At 51.1% G+C, this 17287-nt stretch overlaps 1 pseudogene; it reads right to left on the bottom strand.

Annotated features, from left to right (window-relative positions):
• Window positions 1–1914: 1914 nt before the first annotated feature.
• On the bottom strand, window positions 1915–16947 carry LOC147119341 (uncharacterized; annotated as a pseudogene).
• Window positions 16948–17287: the final 340 nt, after the last annotated feature.

Raw genomic sequence — 17287 nt, 5'->3', positions numbered from 1 at the left:
GTGCGAGTGGTGGAGACGGACTGAGGCGAGTGTCCTCCTTGGAGGGGAACCAGGCAAAGAGAACGTGTGCCCTCCTTGGAGGGGAACCAGGTAAAGAGGACGTGTGCCCTCCTTGGAGGGGAACCAGGTAAAGAGGATGAGTGTCCTCCTTGGAGGGGAACCAGGTAAAGAGAACGTGTGCCCTCCTTGGAGGGGAACCAGGTAAAGAGGATGAGTGTCCTCCTTGGAGGGGAACCAGGTAAAGAGGGTGAGTGTCCTCCTTGGAGGGGAACCAGGTAAAGAGGGCATGTGTCCTCCTTGGAGGGGAACCAGGTAAAGAGGGCGAGTGTTCTCCTTGGAGGGGAACCAGGTAAAGAGGGCATGTGTCCTCCTTGGAGGGGAACCAGGTAAAGAGGGCGAGTGTGCTCCTTGGAGGGGAACCAGGTAAAGAGGGCGAGTGTCCTCCTTGGAGGGGAACCAGGTAAAGAGGGCGAGTGTCCTCCTCGGAGGGGAGCCAGGTAAAGAGGGCGAGTGTCCTCCTTGGAGGGGAACCAGTAAAGGGAGCGAGTGTCCTTCTTGGAGGGGAACCAGGTAAAGAGGGCGAGTGTCCTCCTTGGAGGGAAACCAGGTAAAGAGGACGAGTGTCCTCCTTGGAGGGGAACCAGGTAAAGAGGGCGAGTGTCCTCCTTGGAGGGAAACCTATCCTCAAAAACAGTGAAATATCTTGGAATTTAAATGTGTCCATTCCCATTGTTTGGATATTGATGAGCAGCAATGAGCAGTTTTTTTTCTATTTTGAATATAAATACAAAAGCTCTACTAGACATGTTAAACTACTGGTTATTTAATCCGGGCTGCAGCTGCTGAAAGGTTGACTGTACTGAGGTTTGTGGCCAGAACTGGCAGACGTGTTGTTCTGAAGTCTGATGTCTCACACCTGAAGAGTCTGTTTATGTCGTGTTGCAATGACCTTTTTCTGTTGCCTGGCGTCAGAAATAGAAATCAAAGGGAGATGATTCCCCGCTCTGCTAATCAACTCTTTGACACATTATTTAATATAATATCTCCAACTCTGACTAGTATATTCTGTCTGATATAAACCAACCCCACAGTCACCAACACCAATCTCCTCCTTTCTGATATAAACCAACCCCAGTCACTGACACCAATCTCCTCCTGTCTGATATAAACCAACCCCACAGTCACCGACACCAATCTCCTCCTGTCTGATATAAACCAGCCCCACAGTCACCGACACCAATCTCCTCCTGTCTGATATAAACCAGCCCCACAGTCACTGACACCAATCTCCTCCTGTCTGATATAAACCAACTCCAGTCACTGACACCAATCTCCTCCTGTCTGATAAAAACCAACCCCACAGTCACTGACACCAATCTCCTCCTGTCTGATATAAACCAGCCCCACAGTCACTGACACCAATCTCCTCCTGTCTGATATAAACCAACTCCAGTCACCAACACCAATCTCCTCCTGTCTGATATAAATCAACCCCACAGTCACTGACACCAATCTCCTCCTGTCTGATATAAACCAATCCCACAGTCACTGACACCAATCTCCTCCTGTCTAATATAAACCAGCCCCACAGTCACTGACACCCATCTCCTCCTGTCTAATATAAACCAACCCCACAGGCCCAGAAAGATTAAACTCAGCCCGTTAATTGGTTTTGACTTGTCTCCATTCCTGAGCCGAGGGGATTGCTGTACCAGACGGGAGGGGCAACATTTGGGAACTCTCGATTCTCCACCAATTCCCATTCCCCTTCTTTCTGGTGGATAATGGAGGTGCCACTGTGTGTAATGTGCAAGTTACTAAGAATTGTCAGCGAGGATTAATCAGCACTTTCTAATTGGAGATGTTAATCAGTGGAACCTTTCAGACACTGAATTGTAGATTTTGTGCCAAAGATTAATTTAAGATTGAAGTAAAAGTTCATAATTTTATTGTGAACTAATTTCTGATGGGAATTCCTGAATTAAGGGACAGCAGATCTTAAAGGGACACTGCAGCCCCAAGAACACAATCAGCTATATATCCAGAATATTAAACTCCAGCCCAGTTATAGGGGTTATTAACATCAGCAGAAAGAAACCCCAACTGGCAGAGTGAACATGGTTCAGTCCTGGATGTGATTAACAGCAGCAATCGCAGCAGAATCCAACCCCTGCCGTCACTAGTGAACTTGCTGGTGTCTCAGCAGGTGGGATGACTGAGTGAATCCCTTCCCACACACAGAGCAGGTGAACGGCCTCTCCCCAGTGTGAACACGCTGGTGTGTCAACAGGTGGGATGATTTTGTGAATCCCTTTCCACACTCAGAGCAGGTGAACGGCCTCTTCCCGGTGTGAGTGCGTCGATGTGTCAGCAAATCCTTTGTGCTTTTAAAGCCCTTCTCACAGTCAGAACATTTAAAAGGTCTGTTATCAGTGTGAATAAGTTGGTGTTCAGTGAGGTGGGATGAATAAGTGAATCCCTTCCCACACACGGAGCAGGTGAACAGACTCTCCACAGTGTGAGTGCGTCGGTGTGTCAGAAGGCTGGATTACTGAATGAATCCCTTCCCACACACAGGACATGTGAACGGCCTCTCACCACTGTGAACTCGCTGGTGTCTCAGTAGATGTCTTGTGGTTTTAAAGATCTTCTCACAGTCAGAACATTTAAAAGGTCTCTCATCAGTGTGAACAATTTGGTGTGCAGTGAGGGTGGGAAAAGAAGTGAATCCCTTCCCACAGACGGTGCAGGTGAACAGTGCAGGTGAACGACCTCTCCCCAGTGTGAACTCGCTGGTGGGTCAGAAGGGTGGATGACTGAGTGAATCCCTTCCCACAGACAGTGCAGGTGAACGGCCTCTCCCCGGTGTGACTGCATTGGTGTTCAATGAGGTTGTGTGACTGTCTGAACACCTTCCCGCAGTGAGAACAACTGAACTGTGTTTAACCAGGTCCTCGGAGCTTTTAAAGCAGTTCCCACAATCAGAACAGGTAAAAGGCCTCTCATCAGTGTGAACTCACTGGTGTCTCAGTAGGTGGGACAAAAAATTGAATCCTTTCCCACACACGGAGCAAGTGAACGGCCTCTCCCCGGTGTGAGTACTTTGGTGTGTCAGCAGACTGTCCCATCAAACACCCCCAGGGCAGGTACAGCACGGGTTAGATACAGAGTAAAGCTCCCTCTACACTGTCCCATCAAACACTCCCAGGGCAGGTACAGCACGGGTTAGATACAGAGTAAAGCTCCCTCTACACTGTCCCATCAAACACTCCCAGGGCAGGTACAGCACGGGTTAGGTACAGAGTAAAGCTCCCTCTACTCTGTCCCATCAAACACTCCCAGGGCAGGTACAGCACGGGTTAGATACTGAGTAAAGCTCACTCTACACTGCCCCATCAAACACTCCCAGGGCAGGTACAGCACGGGTTAGATACAGAGTAAAGCTCGCTCTACACTGTCCCAACAAACACTCCCAGGGCAGGAACAGCGCGGGTTATATACAGAGTAAAGCTCCCTCTACACTGTCCCATCAAACACTCCCAGGGCAGGTACAGCACGGGTTAGATACAGAGTAAAGCTCCCTCTACACTGTCCCATCAAACACTCCCAGGACAGGTACAGCACGGGTTATATACAGAGTAATGCTCCCTCTACACTGTCCCATGAAACACTCCCAGGGCAGGTACAGCACGGGTTAGATACAGAGTAAAGCTCCCTCTACACTGTCCCATCAAACACTCCCAGGGCAGGTACAGCACGGGTTATATACAGAGTAAAGCTGCCTCTACACTGTCCCATCAAACAATCCCAGGGCAGGTACAGCACAGGTTAGATACAGAGTAAAGCTCCCTCTACACTGTCCCATCAAACACTCCCAGGACAGGTACAGCACGGGTTATATACAGAGTAAAGCTCCCTCTACACTGTCCCATGAAACACTCCCAGGGCAGGTACAGCACGGGTTAGATACAGAGTAAAGCTCCCTCTACACTGTCCCATCAAACACTCCCAGGGCAGGTACAGCACGGGTTATATACAGAGTAAAGCTGCCTCTACACTGTCCCATCAAACAATCCCAGGGCAGGTACAGCACAGGTTAGATACAGAGTAAAGCTCCCTCTACACTGTCCCATCAAACACTCCCAGGGCAGGTACAGCACAGGTTAGATACAGAGTAAAGCTCCCTCTACACAGTCCCATCAAACACTCCCAGGGCAGGTACAGCACAGGTTAGGTAGAGAGTAAAGCTCCCTCTACACTGTCCCATCAAACACTCCCAGGGCAGGTACAGCACATGTTAGATACAGAGTAAAGCTCCCTCTACACTGTCCCATCAAACACTCCCAGGGCAGGTACAGCACGGGTTAGATACAGAGTAAAGCTCCCTCTACACTGTCCCATCAAACACTCCCAGGGCAGGTACAGCACGGGTTAGATACAGAGTAAAGCTCCCTCTACACTGTCCCATCAAACACTCCCAGGGCAGGTACAGCACGGGTTATATACAGAGTAAAGCTCCCTCTACACTGTCCCATCAAACAATCCCAGGGCAGGTACAGCACAGGTTAGATACAGAGTAAAGCTCCCTCTACACTGTCCCATCAAACACTCCCAGGGCAGGTACAGCACGGGTTAGATACAGAGTAAAGCTCCCTCTACACAGTCCCATCAAACACTCCCAGGGCAGGTACAGCACAGGTTAGGTAGAGAGTAAAGCTCCCTCTACACTGTCCCATCAAACACTCCCAGGGCAGGTACAGCACATGTTAGATACAGAGTAAAGCTCCCTCTACATTGTCCCATCAAACACTCCCAGGGCAGGTACAGCACGGATTAAATACAGAGTAAAGCTCCTTCTGCACTGTCCCATGAAACATCGAACCCCTGCAGTCAGTTGTGAACTCGCTGGTGTTTCAGCAGGTTAGATGACTGAATGAATCCCTTCCCACACACGGAGCAGGGAAATGGCCTCTCCCCAGTGTGAATATGCCGGTGTGTCAGAAGGTTGGATGAACGAGTGAATCCCTTCCCACATGTGGAGCAGGTGAACGGTCTCTCCCCAGTGTGAGTGCGTTGGTGTTTCAGCAGATCCCTTCTGCTTTTAAAGCTCTGGTCACAGTCAGCACAATTAAATGGTCTCTTATCAGTGTGAACAAGTTGATGTACAGCGAGGGTGGATGACTGAGTGAATCCCTTCCTACACATGGAGCAGGTAAACGGTCTCTCCCTGGTGTGAGTGCGTTGGCGTTGCATCAGATGCGTTCTGCTTTTAAAGCTCTTCTCACAGTCAGAACATTTAAACGATCTCTCATTAGAGTGAACAAGTTGGTGTGCAGTGAGGCTGGAGGAGTTAGTGAATCCCTTCCCACAAACGGAGCAGGTGAACGGCCTCTCCCCAGTGTGACTGCGTCGATGAGTTTCCAGCTTGGATCGGTAATTGAATCCCTTCCCACAGTCCCCACATTTCCGTGGTTTCTCCGTGGTGCAGGTGTCCTTGTGTCTCTCCAGGTTGGACGATCAGTTGAAGCCTCGTCCACACACAGAACACGTGTACGGTTTCTCCCCACTGTGAACGGTGCAATGTTTTTCAGGCTGTGTAACTGGTTAAAGCTCTTTCCACAGTCAGTGCACTGGAACACTCTCACTCGGGTGTGTGTGTCTCGGTGCTTTTCCAGTCACACTGATGTTTGAAATCTTTTCCCACAGACAGAACAGACAAACATTTTTCCTTCCACATTCAAAGGCCGATGATATTCCCTGTAAAAGCAGTTTACAAAAGACATCACTGTAAGTTCAGGATAAAAATGCAGTACAGATAATTCCAGTTTCTATGGAACATTCTATCCTCTCTTATTACATAAAATTACACAGATTGTACAGCACAGAAACAGGCCATTCGGCCCAACTGGTCCATGCGGTGTTTATGCTCCACATGAGCCTCCTCCCATCTCTCTTCATCTCACCCTATCAGCATCTCCTTCTATTCCTTTCTCCCGTGTGTTTATCCAGCTTCCCCTTAAATGCATCCATGATCTTCACCTCAACTACTCCCTGTGGCAGCAAGTTCCACATTCTCAGCACCCTCTGGGTGAAGGAGTTTAAACCAAATACAATAAGTTGAGAGGGGACGTGAAGATGAAAATCAGATTTGCAAAGAGAATATGAGAGTAGAATGGCGGTTAACATAAAAGGGAGCCCAAAAATCTTCTACCGGCATGTAAACAGTAAGCGGGTAGTAAGAGGCTGGGTGGGGCCTATTAGAGACAAAGAAGGTGATGTATGCTTAGATGCGCAGGGCAAGGCTAGAATATTCAATGAGTACTTTGTATCGGTGTTTACTAAGGAGGTGGATGCTGACAAAATATCAGTAGAAGTGGAAAAGGTAGAAGGAATGGAAAGGGTGAAAATTGATAGACAGGATGTACTAGAAAGGCTGGGTATTCTTAGAGTGGACAAGTCGCCTGGCCCAGATGGCTTGCATCCCAGGTTGCTAAGGGAATTGGGGGAGGAGATAGCAGAAGGGCTTTGTAGTGTATGTACCCATCTACCTTTAAGAGAACTATTGTATGTAACCGTTCACCTTTAAGAGAACTATTTTAGGGTGGCACTACTTTGTTTGGCTTCTGTATACTGTAACACCAACGGCGACCACACCAGTATATAAGTGTTGTGTCAGGATTTATTGGGCAGATTCGCCCTGACCTTCGAATAGTAAAGTCCTGTTTTAAGTTACTCTGGTAGTCTGTGTATTAATTAACTAAACAACCCACAGACTTTACAGTGGCGACGAGTCCGATCGTACCCTGCGGCAACAATACTTCCGAAGCAGTTAACGAGCGTCGAGAAGAGGCAACCGCCCTCGTCATTCTGCTGGGAGGAAACTCGAGTCTGCAGAGCTGGAAAGGAGGAAGAATTCAGAGACAAAGACTTCCATCAGCAACAGGCACTGACTGTCCCTTCTGCCACGGTGAGGAGTGAGCCGATCAGCACGAGAAGCAAGCCGGCCACGGTGACTGTGAGTAAGGGAAAAGTAAAAAGAATAACCGGAGGATAAGGGCGGTGCACTCGACCACGGTCGAGGGGGAAAGGAGCCGGACAGAAGTCGGGCCCAGAGGCGCTGAGACTGGGGCAGCGTGGAGCAAGGAAGCCGTGGTACAGACAGGCTGGGGGACGCAACGGCGTCGTGAGACAGCTAGACCGCGACCGGCGAAAAAGGCCGGGCAGCGACCAAAGCCACGAAGCGCTGCGACCGGGAACGTAGGCGCGGGAAGAGATAAACTCAGCCGCAGTCGGGGAGGGAAGCACCGGACTGCGAGAGGGCTGGGAGGCGCGATTGGGAGCCGAGCGAGCGGGAGAGGCAGAGCCGACCAAGGGAGACTGAGCGAGAGCCAGTCCAGCGGCTGAAACTGTTCTCCGTCAATGGGGTGTACCCAGCGCGGGTAGAGCCGAGCGAGCGGGAGAGAGACAGAGCCCGAGCAAGGGGAACTGAGCGAGAGCCAGCCCAGCGGCTGAAACTGTTCGCCGTCAACGGGGTGTACCCAGCGCCAGTTGCCCTGCCGAGAAAAGGGAAAGCACTGAAGCCGACGCGCAGGCTGTGAACCTGAAAGCCAGCGGCCGTCGCCCGTGGGGAAAGTGTACCCCTCCCGCCAGGGAAGAAACGCGGGAAGCCGCCATTAGGCGGGGAAGAAGACAGAAGCGGGAAACCGCCATTGAAGTGGGCGGGGAGAGAAGATAAGCGCGGGAAACCGCCATTTTCGCGGGAACCGCCATCTTGAAAAAAAAAAAATTTTTTAAGAAATAATTCGTGGTGTTTATCAGGAAGAGAGGAAGATGCCTAAGCGTGGTAACATCAACGATTTTAATTCCGAGGTAGAAGACTGGGCCACGTATGTGGAAAGCATGGAGATCTATTGTGAGGCCAATAAAATAGAAGAAGATGACAAAGCTATAACCTTGCTAAACTCGATGGGCGCGAAGACATACGGGCTCTTGAAGCATCTACTATCACCAGCTAAACCGGCGGATCAGACTTTCGATGATATTGTGGCTGTTCTGAAGGATCACTTGAACCCCACACCGTTGATGTTGGCGGAACTATTCAAATTCTATGCGAGAACGCAACGGAAAGACGAAAGCAACGCGGAATACTTGGTCGAACTGCGTAGACTAGCGAAATACTGCCAGTTTGGAGGGAATCTGACAGAGGCATTGCGAGACAAGTTCATGTGCGGATTGGCAAAGGAAGGAATGCAAAAGCGACTACTCGAAGAGAACGACCTTACACTTGACAGGGCTGTCCTTATTGCAGCATCGCACGAAGCCGCAGCGAAGGGAACTGCGGAAATGCAGCTAAAGACAGCGGCACTCAGTGTGGATCAAATTACCTCGACAACAACAAAATGCTATCGTTGTGGGAAGACAACACACGACCAGAACCAATGCTGGTTTAAGAACCAGGAATGTAGGAAATGTGGCAAACTGGGTCACATAGCTAAGGTATGCCGGTCAGGGAAGAAGACCAACAACCAAAGGACCAACAACCAAAGGAAGCCATCACAGGAAAAGTACAACAAGGTACACAAGGTGGCTGAGAAGAGTTCAGACGAACAGAATTCGGACTCAGACCCAAACGGCCAGGAGCTGGGTAGTCTGAGAATTCACAATGTGAGTAAGAAAGCTGACCTACAAACTATCTGGGTCATGCTAAAAATAGCTGGAGTCCAAGTGAAAATGGAGTTGGACACTGGATCAGCTCTATCAGTCATAAATCGAAGGGATTACCACCGGCTATTCTCACATATACCCTTAAGAGATACCAAGTTCGTATTGCAGACATACACGGGGCATAAAGTATACCCCATGGGAAAGATAAGAGTCAAGGTGAGAGATAGGGATAAAGAACACCCAAGAATGAACTTATACGTACTACCTGAGGGAGGACCACCACTTCTAGGACGGGAGTGGATCAAGAAAATAGACATGGAATGGCACTATCTAAAAGCCATAACGAGTGAGGACTCGGTGCAGACAATCAGCTCAGATTCTGAATCGGATGACGATAAGACCAACCCAAATGTGAAAGACAAGGCTAAAATGGACTTGCCGACTAAGGTTGGAAAAACGAAGGCATGCAGAAAGGCTTATGCTCCAGAGAAGAACAAAGTTTCAGAACAGATCTCCACCGAACAACGACAACATAGTTTGACAGAGAATTCTGAGTCTGTTCAGTTTAAGGACATATCCATGACGGAAGAACACCGAGCTTGGACTCAACTTTATTTCAAATTACGACAACAATTAGAACAATTGAGTTACCGTCTCGTACAAGAGATGAAAACAATGAAAAAGTTCTATGACACCGAATGGGAGAATCTGGAAAGACAACAGAAGCAGCTAGCTCAAGCAGAGAGTGACCATAGAGCCATCGTGACCAATCACCGATCACATCTCCCTTATGATGTTCAGGAGTTAGAATATTTGCAGAAAGAAGCAAATGAAGAGGAATCTTCAGGAAGCCAGGATTTTATTCCAGTTCTTCTCTATGACTCCTTACAAGCAGAGTTTGAGAAGTTGAAGGAACAGTATGAACAGGCCCAGGCTACAATCCTGGAGGGGGTTAACTCGGCAACCTCCGAAAAGCTAGTTTCAGTGGAAGCATATGAGCAACTAAAGGTTGAACATGAGCAAGAAGTCCAAAGGCTGCAGGAAATTCTTGATGAGCTCAAGGCCAAGACAGACTCATCGGTAGAAGTTCCATCCATAGATGAGAAATTAGAGGTGAAAGACATGGCAGAACATGAAAGTCAAGATGTCCAAGAACTCATAAAAATATTGAAGGAAACCCAAGACAAATATGAGGCGGCAATGACCGAGGTTCAACAACTTGAAGAACAGATTCAACTGGGAATCCTTTCAGTGAAAGAAAAGGCAACTGTAAGAAACACAGAGACTGTAAGAATGGCCCCTGAACATGAGCTAGAGAGCATCAAGGCGCAACTTCTCCGAGCGCTTAAAGCCAAAGTACAAGAGGAAAAAAAGGTGAAAGCATTGGAGGAAAAGGTGGATGAAATGGAGACGACTCTGATCCACAGGGTCCCCGTGGAAGAGTTAACGGTCAGCCAACTCCTTCATATGCTGAGAGACAAGACTCTGCAATGGGAACCATTTGAACACGAGCTTCAATCTTCAAAGGGAAGGGGTTCGGAGCTCTCAAAAGTTTGGGGAATAGTTGAGGTTGCAACACAGATTTTACGAGGCTGCCGAAAGTACGCTGAATCACGTCAATGTGAACTACAGAATGTTGAAACAGCTGCTCCAGTAGAAGGATTGAATAGCCCGATCAATCAATCCCCGATGGAAGGGGAAGTATTGGAATCACAAATGAGGTCATTAGTGAAGGATTGGCAGGAAACCCAGGAAGAGCGGGATGAATATGAACGCATGAAGAAGTCTCTTCAGGAAAGATGTCTAGGGAGGGAACAACAGTCGGCTAACGTCCAGTTGGGTAAGGAAGAAGTAGCAGGCCCTCTCGCTAGACTAGCTCAGGACGACACTGAATATTACCATGACCTGTTGAGTGACACGGAATATTACGATGACTTGGTCTGCCCAGCTTGTGGTGAAAACTCCCAAAGTGCAGAAATCAGGATGAAGCACTTAAAGTCTAAGGAACATAGGGAGATGGTGGCGCTACAGCTGGCAGTGGATAAGGGAGCCCCGAGAGTCTCCAAGAAGCAGAAAAGAAAAAGACGAAGCAGAAGACGATAACCATCTAAATCATTATCACTTCTATCAGATCATGCACGTGGGCCCTACGAAGGGGGCCAAATCAGTTGGAAAGTGGGAAAAATTACCAAGGCAGTCCAGCTGTTTGTAAAAGTCAGCACTGCTGGTTCAGCAGGATGGAAGTTCAAGCTGTTAAGCCAAGGGAAAGACTATTGGATGAGTCACGCTAGAAATGTGAACCGGCTACACCACAGAGATGTTGTTCGGACCGAGTCAAGACCAGAGACTGAATCTGTGAACTGTTCCCGCAGAGACTGAATCTGTGAACTGTTTCCCGCAGAGACTATATCTGTGAATTGTTTTACATGAAGTTGATTATATGTTATGTTTAATGGGGAATAAGTATGTTGTAAGCTAAAAAGGGAGGATTGTAGTGTATGTACCCGTCTACCTTTAAGAGAACTATTGTATGTAACCGTTCACCTTTAAGAGAGCTATTTTAGGGTGGCACTACTTTGTTTGGCTTCTGTATACTGTAATACCGACGGTGACCAACACCAGTATATAAGTGTTGTGTCAGGATTTATTGGGCAGATTCGCCCTAACCTTCGAATAGTAAAGTCCTGTTTTAAGTTACTCTGGTAGTCTGTGTATTAATTAACTAAACAACCCACAGGCTTTACAGGCTTGCCATAATTTTCCAATCTTCCCTAGATGTGGGGGAGGTGCCTGAGGATTGGAAAGTGGCAAATGTGACACCATTGTTCAAGAAAGGGTGTAAGGACAATCCTAGTAACTACAGGCCGGTCAGTTTAACATCAGTGGTGGGTAAAGTTTTAGAAACAATAATCAAGGTAAAAATGAATGGGCATTTGGAGAGATTTAAGCTAATTAAGGAAAGCCAACACAGGTTTGTAAAAGGAAGATCGTGTTTGATTAATCTAATTGAATTTTTTGATGAAGTAACAGGTAGGATTGATGAGGGAATGCAATGGATGTTGTCTACATGGATTTTCAGAAGGTGTCTGAAAGTACCACATAGAAGGCTGGTTACAACATTGAGACTCTTGGAATAGGTGAGTCAGTGACAGCTTGGATAAGGAATTGGCTTAAGGACAGAAAACAGCGAGTTGTGGTAAATGGCTGTTTTTCAGACAGGAGGATGGTAGACAGTGGAGTTCCTCAAGGGTCAGTGCTGGGGCCACTGCTTTTTTTGATATATATAAATGACCTGGATATTGGAATACAGAGTAGAATTTCTAAATTTGCCGATGACACCAAACTTGGGGGTGTGGCAAACAGTGATGATGACATCAATCGACTGCAACAGGACATAGAAAGGCTAGCAGAATGGGCAGACAAGTGGCAGATGAAATTTAATACAGAGAAGTGTGAGGTGATGCATTTTGGCAGAAGGAACAGGGAGAGGCAATATACACTTAATGGCAGTTTTAAAGAGAGAGCAGGGACTGAGGGACCTGGGAGTTAATGTGATTAGGTCCCTGAAGGTGGCAGGACATATTGAGAAAGTGGGTAGCAAAGCATATGGGATCTTGGGCTTCATAAATAGAGGTATTGAGTACAAAAGTAGAGAAGTTATGTTGAACCTTTGTAAAGTGCTGGTTAGGCCACAGCTGGAGTTTTGCGTCCAGTTCTGGTCACCACACTTTAGGAAGGATGTTAAGGCCCTTGAGCGGGTGCAGAGGAGATTTACCAGAATGGTTCCGAGGATGGGGGATCTTAGCTACAAGGACAGGTTGGAGAAGCTGGATTTGTTTTCATTAGAGCAAAGGAGGTTGAGGGGTGATTTGCTAGAGGTGTACAAGATTATGATGGGTTTGGATAGGCTAGACGGGGAAAGGTTGTTCCCATAGTTGATGGTACAAGGACCAGGGAACACAGATTTAAGGTTTTGGGCAAGAGATACAGGGGGGATGTGAGGAATAACTTTTTTACACAGCGAGTGGTGAGGACCTGGAATTCGCAGCCGATGGATGTGGAGGAAGCGGAGACACTCAGTTATATCAAGGGGAGACTGGATAGGCACTTGAGGGAAATGAACTTGCAGGGCTTCGGGGATAGAGCGGGGGAATGGGACTGACTGGATTACTCTACAGAGAGCAGGCACGGATTCGATGGGCTGAATGGCCTCCTTCTGTGCCGTTATGACTCTTAATAGATCTTTCCTGGGCAGCCAATGAGCACTGCTGCCTCTTTTGTGCATTTCCTGGCGAGGCTAAACAGTTGATATTTTCTGATCAAAAAGAGCTGAGCTCGGCAGCATTAGTCCTGTTTTGCCTCCTTTGGAGACCAGGTGTACGAGCAGAGTGAGCGCAGCCTTCACAGCAACCGCAATAAAATTGTTACAGTTGTGAAGGAACTTTGTGTCAGTGCACTGGACCACAAACAACGTATGTGTGTCGATTATTGTCTGACTGCGCTACGGTGATATTTTAAAGGTGCTATATAAAAGTAAGTTGTTGTTGGTTGAGTTTGCGGTGTGTAAATGCTGCCCTTCTCACAGCCTGTAAAAGGAGTTTACAAAAGCCATCACTGTGAGTCCAGGATAGAAATTGACAAGATTCTCTCCTCCTGGTTCCTGGCCAAGGGGGCCGCGCATGCGCCCTGCTGCCCACTGAGCCTCTCAAGATGGTGGCCGTTACCCCGGGCCTGTCACCGGGAGAAAGCCCTGCAGCTGCTGCCCCGCTTGGGGCAAACGCCCGGCCCGGAGGCTATTGTTCGGGGTCTGAGGCCCACCCCGGGTGTTTGTGAAGTGGATAATGTTGAGTGTTTTAATAATGGGGCCTGGGGCCACACTCAGGGAGTGAGCATCCCACATCCCCCCGGGGTTCATGAACCCGCTCCCTGAGCTCGGGGTGTGAGCAGCCCACGTTCCCCTGGGGGTTCATGAACCCGCTCCCTGAGCTCGGGGTGTGAGCAGCCCGCGTCCCCCCGGGGTTCATGAACCCGCTCCCTGAGCTCGGGGTGTGAGCGGCCCGCGTCCCCCCAGGGTTCATGAACCCACTCCCTGAGCTCTCTCACCTGATGTGCCAGCGGCTGCTGCCAAGGGCTGCGCATGTTCAGCTCACACTGCCTGGGTGATTGACGGGAGCTCCAGACCAATAGGAAGAGCGGGGCGGGGCTGGAGGACCGAGCGGGCGGCGGGTCCTCCAACCAATCGGAGTGTGTGAGGGGCGGGGCTTGACCTTTAAACCTGAACAACAGAAGGTGACCTGAGCATGCGCAGACCTTGGCAGCAGCCGCTGACACATCAGGTGAGAGAGCTCAGGGAGCGGGTTCATGAACCCCGGGGGGACGCAGGCCGCTCACACCCCGAGCTCAGGGAGCGGGTTCATGAACCCCGGGGGGACGCGGGCCGCTCACACCCCGAGCTCAGGGAGCGGGTTCATGAACCCCGGGGGGACGCGGGCCGCTCACACCCCGCTCACACCCCGAGCTCAGGGAGCGGGTTCATGAACCCCGGGGGGATGCGGGCCGCTCACACCCCGAGCTCAGGGAGCGGGTTCATGAACCCCGGGGGGACGCGGGCCGCTCACACCCCGAGCTCAGGGAGCGGGTTCATGAACCCCAGGGGGACGCGGGCTGCTCACACCCCGAGCTCAGGGAGCGGGTTCATGAACCCCGGGGGGACGCGGGCCGCTCACACCCCGAGCTCAGGGAGCAGGTTCATGAAACCCGGGGGGACGCGGGCTGCTCACACCCCGAGCTCAGGGAGCGGGTTCATGAACCCCGGGGGGACGCGGGACGCTCACACCCCGGGCTCAGGGAGCGGGTTCATGAACCCCAGGGGGACGCGGGCTTCTCACACCCCGAGCTCAGGGAGCGGGTTCATGAACCCCGGGGGGACGCGGGCTGCTCACACCCCGAGCTCAGGGAGCAGGTTCATGAACCCCGGGGGGACGGGGGCTGCTCACACCCCGAGCTCAGGGAGCGGGTTCATGAACCCCGGGGGGACGCGGGCTGCTCACACCCCGAGCTCAGGGAGCGGGTTCATAAACCCCGGGGGGACGGGGGCTGCTCACACCCCGAGCTCAGGGAGCGGGTTCATGAACCCCGGGGGGACGCGGGCTGCTCACACCCCGAGCTCAGGGAGCGGGTTCATGAACCCCGGGGGGACGCGGGCTGCTCACACCCCGAGTGCGGGCCCAGGCCCCATTATTAAAACACTCAACATTATCCGCCCGCCGCTTCCCGGTTTCTCCCGATTCGCTCAGCAAACGGGCCCCGCGCCAAACTCCGGGACAGACAGGAAGTCAGGGAGCGTCTGTAAATGGAGGAGAAATGGTGACTGGTCAGGGAGCGTCTGTAAATGGAGGAGAAATGGTGACTGGTCAGGGAGCATCTGAAATGGAGCAGAAATGGTGACTGGTCAGGGAGCATCTGTAAATGGAGGAGAAGTGGTGACTGGTCAGGGAGCATCTGAAATGGAGGAGAAATGGTGACTGGTCAGGGAGCGTCTGTAAATGGAGGAGAAGTGGTGACTGGTCAGGGAGCATCTGAAATGGAGGAGAAATGGTGACTGGTCAGGGAGCATCTGTAAATGAAGGAGAAATGGTGACATCTCAGGGAGCGTCTGTAAATGAAACATAGAAACATAGAAGATAGGAGCAGGAGTAGGCCATTTGGCCCCTCGAGCCTGCTCCGCCATTCAATGAGATCATGGCTGATCATTCAAATTCAGTACCCTGTTCCTGCCTTCTCTCCATATCCCTTGATCCCTTTAGCCTTAAGAAATATATCCAACTCCTTCTTGAATATATTTAATGAATTGGCCTCTACTGCCTTCTTTGGTAGAGAATTCCACAGGTTCACCACTCTCTGGGTGAAGAAATTCCTCCTCATCTCTGTCCTAAATGGCTTACCCCTTATCCTTAGACTGTGACCCCTGGTTCTGAACTCCCCGACCATCGGGAACATCCTTCCAGCATCTAGTCTGTCTAGTCCTGTTAGAATTTTATAAGTTTCGATGAGATCCCCACTCATTCTTCTAAACTCCAGCGAGTAAAAGCCCAATCGACTCAATCTCTCCTCATACGTCATTCCTGCCATTCCAGGTATCAGCCTGGTGAATCTTCGCTGCACTCCTTCCATGGCAAGAACATCCTTCCTCAGATAAGGCGACCAAAACTGCACACAATACTCAAGATGTGGTCTCACCAAGGCCCTGTACAACTGCAGCAAGACAGCCTTGTTCCTGTACTCAAACCCTCTCGCTACAAAGGCCAACATACCATTTGCCTTCTTAACTGCCTGCTGCACCTGCATGCTTACTTTCAGCGACTGGTGCACAAGGACGCCCAGGTCTTGTTGCACTTCCCCTTCTCCCAATCTATTGCCATTCAGATAATAATCTGCCTTCCTGTTTTTGACACCAAAGTGGATAACCTTGCATTTATCCACGGTATATTGCATCTGCCATGCTTCTGCCCAATCACCCAACCTGTCCAAATCACACTGGAGTTTCTCGGTATCCTCCTTACATCACACACGCCCACCCAGCTTTGTGTCGTCTGCAAACTTGGAGATATTACATCTAGTTCCTCGTCCAGATCATCTATCTCTATATATAAAAGTAGCTGAAGTGCCCGGCGGTGCCGAGGGGATTTTTGAGGGAATGTTGTTGTTGGAAGAGAGAGAGAGCGACTGGGGGGAAGAGAGAGAGAGCGAGCGACTGGGGGGAAGAGAGAGAGAGCGAGTGACTGGGGGGAGAGAGAGAGAGCGAGCGACTGGGGGGGAGAGAGAGAGAGCGAGCGACTGGGGGGAAGAGAGAGAGCGAGCGACTGGGGGGAAGAGAGAGAGCAACTGGGGGGAAGAGAGAGAGCAACTGGGGGGAAGAGAGAGAGCGACGGGGGGAGGGGGAGGGGGGTAGGGGGAGGGGAGGGGGGAGGAGGGGGAAGGGGGGAGGGGAGGGGAGGGAGGGGAGGGGGAGGGGAGAGGGGGGCAATGGGGGGGAGGGGAGGGGGGTAATGGGGGAGGGGAGGGGGGTTGTGGGGAGGGAGGGTGGTGTGGGGGGAGAGGGTGGAGAGGAGGGGAGGAGAGGGGGGAGGGGAGAGGGGGGAGGGGAGGGGCGGAGAGGGGGGAGGGGAGGGGGGGAGGAAGGGGGGAGAGGGGAGGGGAGGCGGGGTGTCGGGGGAGAAAGGGAGGGGGGGAGCTAGCAGATCCGATGGCTCCACGAGCTCCGTGCTGCCCACGCACAGACATGGCTCAGCCCGAGCCCCGCCCTCCCGAGCATCACCCTCCGGAGCCCCGCCCTCCCGCTCTCCGGAGCCCCGCCCTCCCGCTCTCCGGAGGCCTGCCCTCCCGCTGCGCTCTCCGAGCCCCGAGCCCCGCGCGCGCGCCCTCCCGAGCTCCGCCTTCCCGAGCCCCGCCCCCCGCCCGAGCCGGCTTCAAGACCAGAGAGACGCCGCCACACAACCTACCGCGTGAGGCCCGGCCGGACTCAAGTCGCGCTCCGGGCGGAAGATGACGCAGACGCTGACTCCCGCCCCGCCCGCCTTTACTAACATGGCGGCGGTGGTGACGCTCAACTCAGGCCCGACCC

This window comes from Somniosus microcephalus, chromosome 4 (genome assembly GCF_052327205.1).
Source record: "Somniosus microcephalus isolate GS21.2 chromosome 4, FLI_Smic_1.0, whole genome shotgun sequence".
Classification (NCBI taxonomy): domain Eukaryota; kingdom Metazoa; phylum Chordata; class Chondrichthyes; order Squaliformes; family Somniosidae; genus Somniosus; species Somniosus microcephalus.
The sequence above is the reverse complement of the archived record's forward strand: the minus strand, read 5'-3'. Positions and strand labels throughout refer to the sequence as shown.